Genomic DNA, 13,498 nt, shown 5'->3' with positions numbered 1-13,498 from the left:
TCAACATGTTTTAATGGTGCTTAATCATGACAGGACAAAGATTGACATTGCCCAACCCTATCATGCATCATGGTGTGGTGTGTTTGTGTGTTTCCTTGTGTATGTTTGGGCCTATGTGTGTCTGTCCATATTTGTTGAGTCTCTCAGAATTCTGCTCAACTGAGGATGCCAACATGCAACTCCTACCGCCATATCAGAAGTGAAGGGAATAGACAGATGGTGGACAGTGATTGGCTAACAGAATGTAGGAAGTGTTCCAGAGACCGACATATGAAGCCCAGAGCAGCAGAGGGAGATGGGTGTGGGCATGGATAAAAGCCTGTTGGTATGACACCATATGCCCGCCTCTCATGTTTATCCCACCATCACTGCACCGGCACCAAGCACCTTCAGAAAGTATTTACACCATTTGACTTTGACGAAATTTCATTGTGTTACAGCCTGTATTTAAAATGGATTCAATTGAGATTTTGTGTCACTGTGTCACACAATACCCTGTAATGTCAAAGCGGATTTTTATTTATTTTTATGTTTACAAATGAATTAAAAATGAAAAGCTGTAATGTCTTGAATCCATACTTATTCAACCCCTTTGTTATGGCAAGCCTAAATAAGTTCAGGAGTAAAATGTGCTTAACAAGTAACATAAGTTGCATAGACATGATTTTTGAATGACTACCTCATCCCTGTACCCCACACATACAATTATCTGTAAGGTCCTTCAGTACATCAGTGAATTTCAAACCACAAAGACCAGGGAGGTTTCCCAATGCCTCGCAAAGAAGGGCATCTATTGGTAGATGGGTAAACATAAAAAATCAGCAAGGGTAAGTTATTAATTACATTTTGGATGGTGTATCAATACACCCAGCCACTACAAAGATACAGGTGTCCTTCCTAATTCAGTTTTCGGAGAGGAATGAAATCACTCAGGGATTTCACCATGAGGCCAATGGTGACTTTAAAACAGTTACAGAGTTTATTGCTGTAATAGTTGTAAACCTAGGATGGATCAACAACATTGTAGTTACTCCACAATACAAACATAATTGACAGAGTGAAAAGAAGGAAGCCTGTACAGAATACAATATTCCAAAGCATGCATCTGTTTGCAATAAGACACTAAAGTAAAATTGCAAAAAATGTGTAAAATAAATTAACTTTTTGTCCTGGTTACAAAGCATTACATTTGGGGCACTGAGTACCACTTTTCATATTTTCAAGCATGGTGGTGTCTGCATCATCGGCAAGGACTAGGGGTATTTTTTAGGATAACAAGTAACAGAATAGAACTAAGCGCAGGCAAAATCCTAGAGGAAAACCTGGTTCAGTCTGATTTCCAACAATCATAATAACCTAAAACACAAGGCCAAATATACACTGGAGTTGCTTACCAAGATGACATTGATTGTTCCTGAGTGGCCTAGTTACAGTTTTTACTTAAACCGGCTTGAAAATCTATAGCAAACCTTACAAATTGCTGTCTAGCAATGATCAACAACCAATTTGACAGAGCTTAAAGAATTTAAAAGAATAATGTGCAAATATTGCACAATCCAGGTGTGCAAAGCTCTTAGAGACTTACCCAGAAAGACTCACAGCTGTAATCACTGCCAAAAGTGATTCTAACATATATTGACTCAGGGGTGTGAATACTTATGTAAATTAGATATTTCTGTATTTAATTTTCAATAAATTAGCAAACATTTCTGAAAAACATGTTTTCACCTTGTCATCATCGTGTATTGTGTGTAGATGGGTGAAAGAATGTATTTATTTTTCATCAATTTTGAATTCATGTTGTAACTCAACAAAATGTGGAATACGTCAAGGGGTATGAATACTTTCTAAAGGAACTGTAAGTCTTTCACTCATCTGTCAGTATGATGAGAGGAGGTATTACTCATTCTCTCCATCCCTTCTCCATTGTCTATATTTTGCTTGACGTACTTGAAGTGCATCCACAAGATCTAGGGTATGTTCAAATGGGAGCAATGTTCAAGACCTTTGCACGTCGCTATGCAGTGCATAGACTGATCATTGTCAGTCATGTGCGGCTGCCTATACATTCCATTTCTATGTTTGAGGCTTCAAAGTGAGAAGTTCAGTACTGCTCTAGATTCGATTGGTTAGCTTGCTCATTTGCTTTCAATTGTGTGTTTTTCTCAACTACTTGAGCCACTTAACTTCATCAGGACTATTTAGGTATCTCTCATGTGTCATCTATTTCTCTGAAGAGAGGAGAGGAGAACGGGAAAGCTTTCAGCTGCTACGCACATCAAATGTCTATCAGATGCCAAGCTTCTTGTCATCTCTGAAGCGTTTTCCAAACACACGCTCACAAACAAACAAGTTTTTGGAAGCAAATCTCAAAACCGGGAAACGCTTTGATCCTGTTTATCTTCTCAGCCGGGTGACAGCCATCGCCACAGAGGAACGGAAAAACACAGGAAAACTGAGAATCCACTGATGACAAAAACAACAACAATAGACAAAAAAAACCTGTGGATATAGATATTCACCAGAAACAGCTCTGAGATATTCAGCCGAGCTGGAGCAACAACCATTCGCTGCAACAGCTGGATACTGAAATCCCCACAGAGTTGTTACACTGTTACAGTGGGAGATCTAAAGAGATGTACTGTCACAGACCGTGCTTCTTTTAGATTGCCACTGCTGAGTCACACCGCTCCTCTGACTCCCATACTATTCCGGTGTTCCCAGAAGTCCACTCCCAGCCTAGCAGCATAGGGAAGCAGCATTTCCCTGGATTAACATTCCAGAGATGCTGTTTTCATTTTCTTCCCTTTACGATCTTCATAACATCAAGTGCTGCTAAATACAATAAACCTGTGTAATGCATCTTTTATTCATGAGATGGTCTGGCTAAATCTGTTTTCAGTAATGGTCTCTACCTGCCATGTTTTCCCTATGTAAATGAGACCTTGGCTCTAAGGGCCCCATCAGCCCCATCCAGACAATCTCCATATTATTTGGCTGGTTGGGTCTTCCCCTCTGGATCCCCAGAGGGGCAGCGTCTCCCCAGGCACAGGTTACACATAGCGAGCATACAGGGCTTGATTGACAACCTGTACCCCAAGTGGAAAATCACAGTACAACCCTCACACAAACATTCATATGCTGCAGACCACAGTCACACAAAGGCAGATGGACTCACACACAAGGGAGTAGAGACAAGTACAAGCTAGTCTGCGTACACATGCACATGCGAATAGACGCTTGCATGTACACAAACTGTGGACTCTGCATAGAGATTGATGCTTTTCCTGGTCTGACAGCTTTGCCTTGATGTTGTGAAATCCTCTGCAGATGTGATGAGGAGCTTTCACAGCCAGACCAGACTGCATCATAAGCAATGCCATCATCATATCTACTGCTTAAAAATATTAATTCTATATGGAGTAAGACCAAATGGCCTCAAATGGCAGTTATTGTAATAGCTGTTTATGTGTAGTGAGTTAATTCAATATTGCATCAGTGATGTACAGGTAACTGACAAAGTAAAGGAAACACCAACATAAAGTGTCTTAATAGGATATTGGGCCACCACAAGCCAAACAGCTTCATGAGCAATTCAATAATTGGGTGTTTTGTTGATGGTAGTGGAAAACTATCTCTCAGGCGCCGCTCCAGAATCTCCCATAAGTGTTCAATTGGGTTGAGATCTTGTGACTGAGACAGCAATGGAATATGGTTTACATCGTTTTCATGCTCATCAACCCATTCAATGACCACTCGTGCCCTGTGGATGGGGGCATTGTCATCCTATGGGGGCATAGCCATGGTAGCCAAAATAATGGCCTGCCCAACGTTTTTACACATAACCCTAAGCATTATGGGATGTTAATTGCTTATTAAACTCAGGAACCACACCTATGTGGAAGCACCCTAATTTCCTCAAGTGTTTCCATTATTTTGGCAGTTACCTGTAGCTTGTTTACTTCATTATAATAAATTAGGTAGTACTACAACAGCGAAAATCTTTTTTTTTCAGCTGAAAGACGATGCCCAGAGCTTACCCATGATGTTGCATAACAATTTAAGTCAATAAGTCATCATTTTAGTCAAAGTATGATATATTTGGGCCTGAATTGGGAACTCCGAAGTGGGAACTTTGTGGAAATCTGTGTCAATGCTGTGTGTTTCTCCTATGAGATGATGTGCAGATACTTTTCAGAATACTTTTCAAGGCTGGATTTGATTTGAATGTTGCCATGTCATAGTTGCTGGATCGAATCCCTGAGAAAAAAAAGGAAATAGGAAAAAAGGAAAGGAAAAAAGATGTCGTTCTGCCCCTGAGCAAGGCAGTTAACTCACTGTTCCCCTGAGCAAGGCAGTTAACTCACTGTTCCCCTGAACAAGGCAGTTAACTCACTGTTCCCCTGAGCAAGGCAGTTAACTCACTGTTCCCCTGAACAAGGCAGTTAGCCCACTGTTCCCTGAACAAGGCAGTTAACTCACTGTTCCCCTGAGCAAGGCAGTTAACTCACTGTTCCCCTGAACAAGGCAGTTAACTCACTGTTCCCCTGAGCAAGGCAGTTAACTCACTGTTCCCCTGAACAAGGCAGTTAGCCCACTGTTCCCCTGAACAAGGCAGTTAGCCCACTGTTCCCCTGAACAAGGCAGTTAACTCACTGTTCCCCTGAACAAGGCAGTTAGCTCACTGTTCCCCTGAACAAGGCAGTTAACTCACTGTTCCCCTGAACAAGGCAGTTAGCCCACTGTTCCCCTGAACAAGGCAGTTAACTCACTGTTCCCCTGAACAAGGCAGTTAACTCACTGTTCCCCTGAACAAGGCAGTTAACTCACTGTTCCCCTGAACAAGGCAGTTAACTCACTGTTCCCCTGAGCAAGGCAGTTAGCCCACTGTTCCCCTGAACAAGGCAGTTAACTCACTGCTCCCCTGAACAAGGCAGTTAGCCCACTGTTCCCCTGAACAAGGCAGTTAACTCACTGCTCCCCTGAACAAGGAAGTTAGCCCACTGTTCCCCTGAACAAGGCAGTTAACTCACTGCTCCCGGGTGCCTAAAACATGGATGTCGATTAAGGCCCCCCTGATTCAGAGGAGTTGGGTTAAATGCGGAAGACACATTTCAGTTGAAAACATTCAGTTGGACAACTGACTAGGTTTCACCCTTTCCCTTTCCCTTTATTAAGCAGAAACACCTGCAAAGTTCTTCTTCTTTGGGAGTCGGGACTGATCCTTTTGGCTTCCACCTGGGCGCCTAAGCCTAGGAGCAAATTAAAATAGAGGGTGCAAAATAGTTTTTTGCAACTCTACTTTTTCACCAAATAATTATCATAATCAATTGGATAATTTGTTCATTTTAACTTATTTTTGAGCTAGTCTGTATTATAGTGTGATGGGCCACCAGTGTGACCACACAGTATAACCATTTTATAAGATATGATTGCATTTTGCAACCCTGCTGCCCCCGTCACAAAGATGAATGGTTTTGACCACTAAGGTGTTGCTACTTTGCTACACGTACCACTGCTTTGATTGGTGCAGCTAGAAAGCACTATTTCACAACAAGTGTTTATCCTATAATGAAAAGGCACCCGTGAAAGTAAATTCAGGAACTTGTTTAGCTATTTTGTTCTGCTGTTGTTACATTTGCGTTGGTTTTCGTCCAATGCACATAGGGTGTTGTTACTTGTCATTTGAGCAGCATGCATCATGAGCGAAGTCATTGTAGCCTATGATTTCACTTCTCCTGTGAGAACCATGAGCACGGGCTGACTTGGATTTGCTGTACTGCAGCAGAATAGCATACCAGCAGCCTACCAAAGTTTGCACCTTGTCCATTACAATGTAGAAAAAATGCATGTCTAGCCCTAACCATTCAATAGTTATCCATATTATATTATTCTTTCTAACTATTGCTATGGTGGATTTGCGGCTGCAATTCATGGAAGATGTAAAAACTTTGGAGATAACAGTAGATGGCAAAGTTACTGGTTTCCCCTATCCATCTGTGGCGGAAGTTTCGCTTAATGCTTATGACAAATTCACCTCCAGAAGCAGCCATCGCCAGCTGGCTAATCTTTTGAATAGTGTGTAGTAAACAAAAAGCCAGTAACAACAGATAACAGCTAGCTATATAGATAAGGTTAGCATGCTAGCTAGCTACACTGACAGCTGTTAGTGCCTTGTTAGTTGTTGTTTCTCTCCACTCCACATGGAATACACAATGATGTTCACACCCTCAATTTGTGAATATGTATAAGGAGCCTGGGTCATTCATAGGAGGTGGAACAAAACAAGCAGTTCCGCTCTTGGAACAGGAATTACGTCGAAATAGGGGCGGCAACTTCCTCCGGCTTTTACTATCGAACAACCAATCAAATGTATTTATAAAGCCCTTTTTACATCAGTTGATGTCACAAAGTGTTATACAGAAACCCGGCCTAAAACCCCAAACTGCAAGCAATGCAGATGTATTGTAGAAGCACGGTGGCTAGGAAAAACTCCCAAGAAAGGCCAAAATCTAGGAAGAAACCTAGAGAGAAACCAAGCTCTGAGCGTTGACCAGTCCTCTTCTGGCTGTGCCGGGTAGAGATTATAACAGTACATGGCCAAAATGTTCAAATGTTCATAGTTGACCTGCATGGTCAAATAATAATAATCACAGTGGTTGTAGAGGTTGCAACAGGTCAGCACCTCAGAAGTAAATGTCAGTTGGCTTTTCATAGCCGAGCATTCAGTTAGAGAGCAGATGCGGTAGAGAGAGAGAGAGAAGAAAACAGCTAAACCCATTCTAACCACTCCTCTTCTGCTTGTAGGACACATGAGGATGGGATGAGTTTTCTATTATCCACTATTCTGATGCCTGATGATGGACTGAAAGGCCAGGGAGATGGGTTTCACCTTGATTTGAGTCACTATAAATAAGATGATCTTTACTCTGTGTAAAGCAGCCCTGCCTTGCCTTGCAGTGCATTGTGGGAATGTGTGGCCCGGGGATAGCTTCTTCAGTCAGTGTCATCTTAGTGTGCTTTAATGAAAGAGAGAAAGCAGAAGGGCATGTGGGAGTTATTTTTGACGTTCTCAGCGTGTTGGATGATGCTGCTGAGATAAATGTCAAGAGACCTCTCCCATCCCCTCTTCCTTTGTGATGTCATTTGCATAATTAGTCCGAAGGCTCGGTACCGACACTGCTCATTATTCTACTCGATGTAATATTGATTGTGTTATTAGATAAGTTGATTACAGTGATTTCTGAGCTCTTTGTTGCAGAAACAGCTCTACTGGTATCCCAAAGTTGACTTTTAATTAAGGTTGTGATCAAGACACTAGGATTCATGGATGATACAGTGTTTGTCTGTCTATGTACCTTGTAAGATGCCCCTGATGCGACCTAAGTTGGATATAAATGCTAATTAAAATGGAAGATTCAATCTCAATGTTATATTGATTGTCTTATAAGAAAAGGATCCATGTGGGAGGCAGAGTGTTTTAAACATGTGTGTTCCTTTCTCTATATAGCTAAACAAATACAATGTTATTGGTCGTGTACACATATATAATGATGTGTATAGACAGTATGGACAATACTACCGCATGGTAAGGGGGACCAGAGTGCCAAGTCTAGGACAAAAAGGCTTCTCAACAGTTTTTACCCCCCAGCCATAAGACTCCTGAACAGGTAATCAAATGGCTACCCGGACTATTTGTATTGTGTGCCTCCCCCCAACCCCTCTTTTACGCTGCTGTTATTCTCTGTTTATCATATATGCATTGTCACTTTAACTATACATTCATGTACATACTACCTCAATTGGGCCGACCAACCAGTGCTCCCGCACATTGGCTAACCGGGCCATCTGCATTGTGTCCTGCCACCCACCATCCGCCCACCCCTCTTTTACGCTGCTGCTACTCTCTGTTCATCACATATGCGTAGTCACTTTAACCATACCTACATGTACATACTACCTCAATCAGCCTGACTAGCCACTACTTTTATAGCCTTTCTACTGTATATAGCCTGTCTTTTTACTGTTATTTTATTTCTTTACATACCTATTGTTCACCTAATACCTTTTTTGCACTATTGGTTAGTAAGCATTTCACTATAAGGTCTACTACACCTGTTGTATTCGGCGCAGGTGACAAATAATCTATGATTTGAAATTAATAGAAAAGGTGTGTACAACAGTAGTTATATAGGATGAGCCTTGAATAGAATACAGTATAAACACTCAGTGTACAAAACTTTATGAAGATCGTGCTATTTCCATGACTTAGACTGACCAGGTGAGTCCAGGTGAAAGCTATGATCCCTTATTGATGTCACTTGTTAAATTCACTTCAATCATTGTAGATGAAGGGGAGGAGACAGGTTAAAGAAGGATTTTTAAGCCTTGAGACGGATTTTGTGTGTGTGCCACTCAGAGGGTGAATGGGCAAGACAAAATATTTAAGTGCCTTTGAACGGGGTATGGTAGTAGCTGCCAGGCCCACCGGTTTGTGTCAAGAACTTCAACGCTGCTGGGTTTTTCACACAACAGTTTCCCGTGTTTATCAATAATGATCCACCACCCAAAGGACATCCAGCCAACTTGACACAACTGTGGGATGCATTGGAGTCAACGTGGGCCAGCATCCCTGTGGAACGCTTTCAACACCTTACAGAGTCCATGCTGTGATGCATTGAGACTGTTCTGATGGCAAATTTCAGGGTGTAAGTGATGTGCGCGCAGAGAAACTTGAAGCTTTTCCCCTTCTACTGCAGCCCTATCGATGTGGATGGGGGTGTGCTCTTTCTCTACTGTCTCATGAAGTCCACAATCAGCTCTTTAGATTTTCTGACATTTAGGGAGAGGTTATTTTCCTGGCACCACCTGTGCGGGCTGTCAGCTCCTCTCTGTAAGCTGTCCCTTCGTTGTTGGTAATCAGGCATACCATGGTTGTGTCGTCAGCAAACTTGATGACTAAGTTGAAGACATGCATGGCCACGCAGTCCTAAGGGAACAAGGAGTACAGGAGGGGGCTGAGCACGCACCCTTGTAGGGCCCCCATGATGAGGATCAGCATCGCGGAGGTGCTGTTGCCTACATTCACAACCTTGAGTTGGCTCGTCAGGAAGTTTAGGACCCAGTTGCATAGGGCGTGGTTCAGACACAGGGCCCTGAGCTTAGTGATGAACTTGGAGGACACTATGATGTTGAAGGCTGAGCTTTAGTCGATGAACAGCATTCTTACATAGATATTCTTGTCCAGGTGGGATAGGGCAGTGTGCAGTGCGATTGCGTCGTCCGTGGATCTGTTGGGGCGGTATGCAAATTGTAGTGGATCTAGTTTGTTGGGTAAAGTGGAGGTGATTTGATCCTTAACTAGCCTCTCAAAGCACTTCATGATGACAGAAGTGAGTGCTATGGGTTGACAATATGATGCAACCTAGGATAGATGTAATTGTAAATTAGCCAGCAGCTTCTCTGACCCTGTGTAAAAGTCAATTAAGCACTGCACTAAACAGCACTTGTTAATTTTTACAAAGCTGTTAAACACAATTAGACATCTGCTCTTCTATATTTTACTTCCTGTAAATGATAGATCCCCCTTCTGTTTTATTGTTCACATGTTGGAAGAGAGTGTGTTTTATTAGGCTGGTTGCACATCATTTTGAAAGATAAGGTAGGATTTAGTAGTATTTGTATTCACCGCCACTCATTTGTGTTGAGAAGCGAGAGTCATGCAGATTGCTTGGCTGCATCTTGACTTGAGTGTGTCATTATGCATCTGTCCATTCCCTGTCAGTGTGTATTGGTCGTATGGGGTTGACTGACTACGACAGTTCAGCAGCTTGTCTCTAGCCCGCCTTCTTTGCAGTTCATTGCAGTCCATACCACTGTTTTACTACAGAAGCTGTAACAGTATACAAGTCTGTCAGCACTGAAAAACCTGTATGAGCAACCCAGAAAGTATTTCATGAGCAGTGAGGCAGTCGGTGCCAGCAATCACATCTACAGCCAGTCAGTCCAGAGGACCTTTCCTGCTGACCTGTGATTAAGACAGAGAGTCAACAAGGCACTGAAACATGTCAGTATCAAATCAAATCAGTTTTTTATTTGCGTACACAGTTTGGCACTTATTTTTACCAAATCCATAAAATGCTCTTCGGCACAGGCTAGATGTTTGACATTCGTTTTGGAGTCCATAATTTTGTAAAACAATCAGTTTTTGTGTTTTTGACAGCTACGTATGCTCAAAAGTTCTCAAAAGAGATGCTTTCAATAACAACACAAGTATGTATTCTGTCAGGGTTGGCTGGCTCTCCTGAGAAGTGATGTGGGGCTTCGATGAGCATCTAAAAGCTGGTCTTTGACATTTCAACTAAAGGAAGCGGACATGATGCTGTGAAGGGAAGTGTGTGTTGGGTGTGTGTGTGTGGTTGGTATGTGAGTGAGTAGCCTCGTTCGACCTGAATTAGGTCTGGTCTTGGCCTGAGATAATGGAGCAATCATCAGTCACCTTCGCTGGTCCCCACGGTGTGCTACAGACCACCCACAGCGCATCACTGCACACCAGGTCTTAATAAACACTGACCGCTTTAAAGAACAAGGGATGTGAGGGGAGGAATAAAATAAAATTGAACAAGTGGCCTGGAGAGGGATAGAGAGAGGCTGAATTGAGTTATCAGAACCAGTTACCTTAATAATACCCCTTGCCCCCCCTTGTTCCTTGACCCTAGATTCAGCTGAAGTTGCCTGTGTGTTGTCACGCCATGGGTTGATGAATGAGTGTGCCAGACAGCGGCGTTGGATCCAGGCTGTGCTATCTGGCTTACCGATAGCCTCTCAGGACGTCTACGGTCGGTCAGCAAATCAATCTACAGCCCTACTGAGAAGCAGCGGCGGACGCTCTCAGAAACTCGTCGTTCCTAAACACGGTGATCCTTTTGTCACCGCGTTGCTTCCCCACCTCACCTGTGGTTTGGATTCCGTTTCATGTGAAGATTTATACATACAGTATGTACCCATTGTGGTACCTACCCTCACAGTATCTGGGCTGCAGATTTTCCATCCTGTGGGCTGGGAAGGCAGAATGTCAATGAGGATTAATTAAGACATGAAGGCTGTGTAAAGCTACGCTAGCATGCAGATAACATTGCATCCCATTGGAATTCCAAGACATCTTTTCTGTCCATTAATAGTTAAGGACGTGCTAGGAAAGTCCAATATGAGATGCCTGAGCAGAGCTTTGATTACAGCATCACAGGAGCTCCTGGCTCACCCTGGGAATGGGCCTCGCTAGAACAATGAGAGAGTAAGGAGGGAGTCGCTGCCTCACAGGCAGAAAACAGCTATTTATATGACAAAATTGTGGTCTCCCAGGGAATAGGTGGTGGGCTTGGCCACCGTTTGTTAATGCAAAATGAAACGAATGTAGTGTTCACTGCCACATATACTTATTAAATATTAGGGTACTGTAAGTCTGTGTTTTATTCAGTTTCCTTGCCAAGAGATTTGGGTTGGTAGATCTGAGTCTTGGTTAACATTGATTGTGGTGTTTTCGACACACATACAATTTGTTCCTGTTGCACACACATTAGTTGAATGTGATATCTACACCGTAGGACAGTCACCATGAGATCCCAACACATTAATCCCATCCCACTGCTCCTTTCATTGTAACAAATACTGAAGGCCCTTGTCGCTAAGCCATCACGCCGCATTACTTCAGCAATAGAGGAAGTCATTGACTAATCTGCATAGTTATGTGCTCGGTGGAAATAAGCTTTCCTCTTAATATGAATGGGGTGAATAAATAACAGAGGTATTTGCATGGTAATTAGCACTAATGACCTTTTTAGCATGATGATTAGCTTAGCGCATGCAGCGGGGATTCCAGGGGCTCCAAAGAGGCAGCAGCTGCAGCTGTTGTTGCCTAGCAAGGTTTTTGTTTTTGCTCTAGCGGCCTAGCGCGTGGTGAGGATGCCTAGCTGCCACAAACTGTTAGCAATGACATGCAGGAGCCATATTAGCATAGTAGCCTTTTCCTCTCAGTCAGGTTAAAGCTGTATTGTGATGTTGGGTTATTCCATGGGGTATTCACCTTGTCTGCTGTCCTTTTTGTCACTGTCAGACTAGCATAGTTAACAGAGAAAGTGGCTGCCTTAGGACCCCAGTGATTACCCTGACCGATACACAGTAATGGGAAACATGCATCATCATTGCATTGTCTGATTTGACTATGGTCCCAGGTATTGTCTGGTATCAGAGAATGGTTAATGACTATCGACCTATAGTCAAGTTTTGTTCAGTTTGAACATGCATACACACACGCACGCACACACACACACACACACACACGCACACGCACACGCACACGCACGCACACACACACACACACACACACACACACACACACACACACACACACACACACGGGATGTTTTTTTGACATGGTTTATGTGATAACCTTCCTTTTATAACCAGGAGACATGCTAATTTGCTAGTGCATGCCTGTTAGCCGAGTCAAGTTTATTTGAGCATGACATTTGTTAGAATATCCAGTAATTGCTCTGGATTTTAAAAGTAGTCTGGAACATTGTGCTAAACAACGCTTTGGGCTGCTCATCCATCCAACACAACACCTCTGAAAGAAGCAGATATACTATGGCTGTCTTCCCACTCATCCCCATACTAAATCATAACAAGTGTCAATGGAGCAAGGAGGCGATATTTGAACATGTTAACACTGTGACTCCATTCCTAACCATTTCCAGTTTGTAATGATGCCAGTTTAAATGTCGTTCCTCGCCTAACGGGAAATTAGAAATGCTAATTCAAGCATTGCAAATGAAGGTTCACTGCACTTGTCAGCGCTAGATGGAAATTATTCATGCAATGTAAATCTTTTCCCTCCAAGATGAGAGTGTGTCATTTCTGCTTCCTGGTGTATTTCCTCTGATGGGTAGAAGCAGTTCCGTGTTCCGGAAATTTCTCTGCACGGACAAGTTTTACAAATTATGATTTTTTTTCACAATTTAAACTAATTTGTGCGTAGCCCTTTACACTCGTACCCTCAGGTTGAAAATGGCAGATTTGGCAGTGACTGTGGCTGTGAGTATACAGTAACATGCTATAAATGACGTCAGAACTCAGACTCAGCACTTCACAGCGCTGCATGGGTTTTGACTGACAGCCGTTTTGAACTTGAGCACTGCACACGACAAGAAGCTGACTCCATCCAACCTGCTAATTGGGCAACCTTTGCAAATGTTTTCTTGTCTGAGTGAGGGAAGTGCAGTAAATTAAGAGGACTCGGTTTATTTAAATACCGCTTTGATGTCATACAAGCAAGACAAACAGCCATGAGTCCAAATGTGAACTTCACATTTCCATATGATATAACTCATGTCATACCACAGGAGGTTGGTGGCACCTTAATTCGGGAGGACGGGCTCATGGTAATGGCTGGAGCAGAATTAATGGAATGGTATCAAATACATCAAACACATGGATGCCA

At 42.8% G+C, this 13,498-nt stretch overlaps 1 protein-coding gene across 1 annotated transcript in view; it reads left to right on the top strand.

Moving 5' to 3' along the window:
• Positions 1-13,498, top strand: part of LOC112249269 (spondin-1) — a 127,508-nt gene that overhangs the window by 54,668 nt on the left and 59,342 nt on the right.

This window comes from Oncorhynchus tshawytscha, linkage group LG04 (assembly GCF_018296145.1).
Source record: "Oncorhynchus tshawytscha isolate Ot180627B linkage group LG04, Otsh_v2.0, whole genome shotgun sequence".
NCBI lineage: Eukaryota > Metazoa > Chordata > Actinopteri > Salmoniformes > Salmonidae > Oncorhynchus > Oncorhynchus tshawytscha.
Note: the sequence above shows the minus strand (reverse complement) of the source record. Positions and strands in the feature narration are given on the sequence as shown.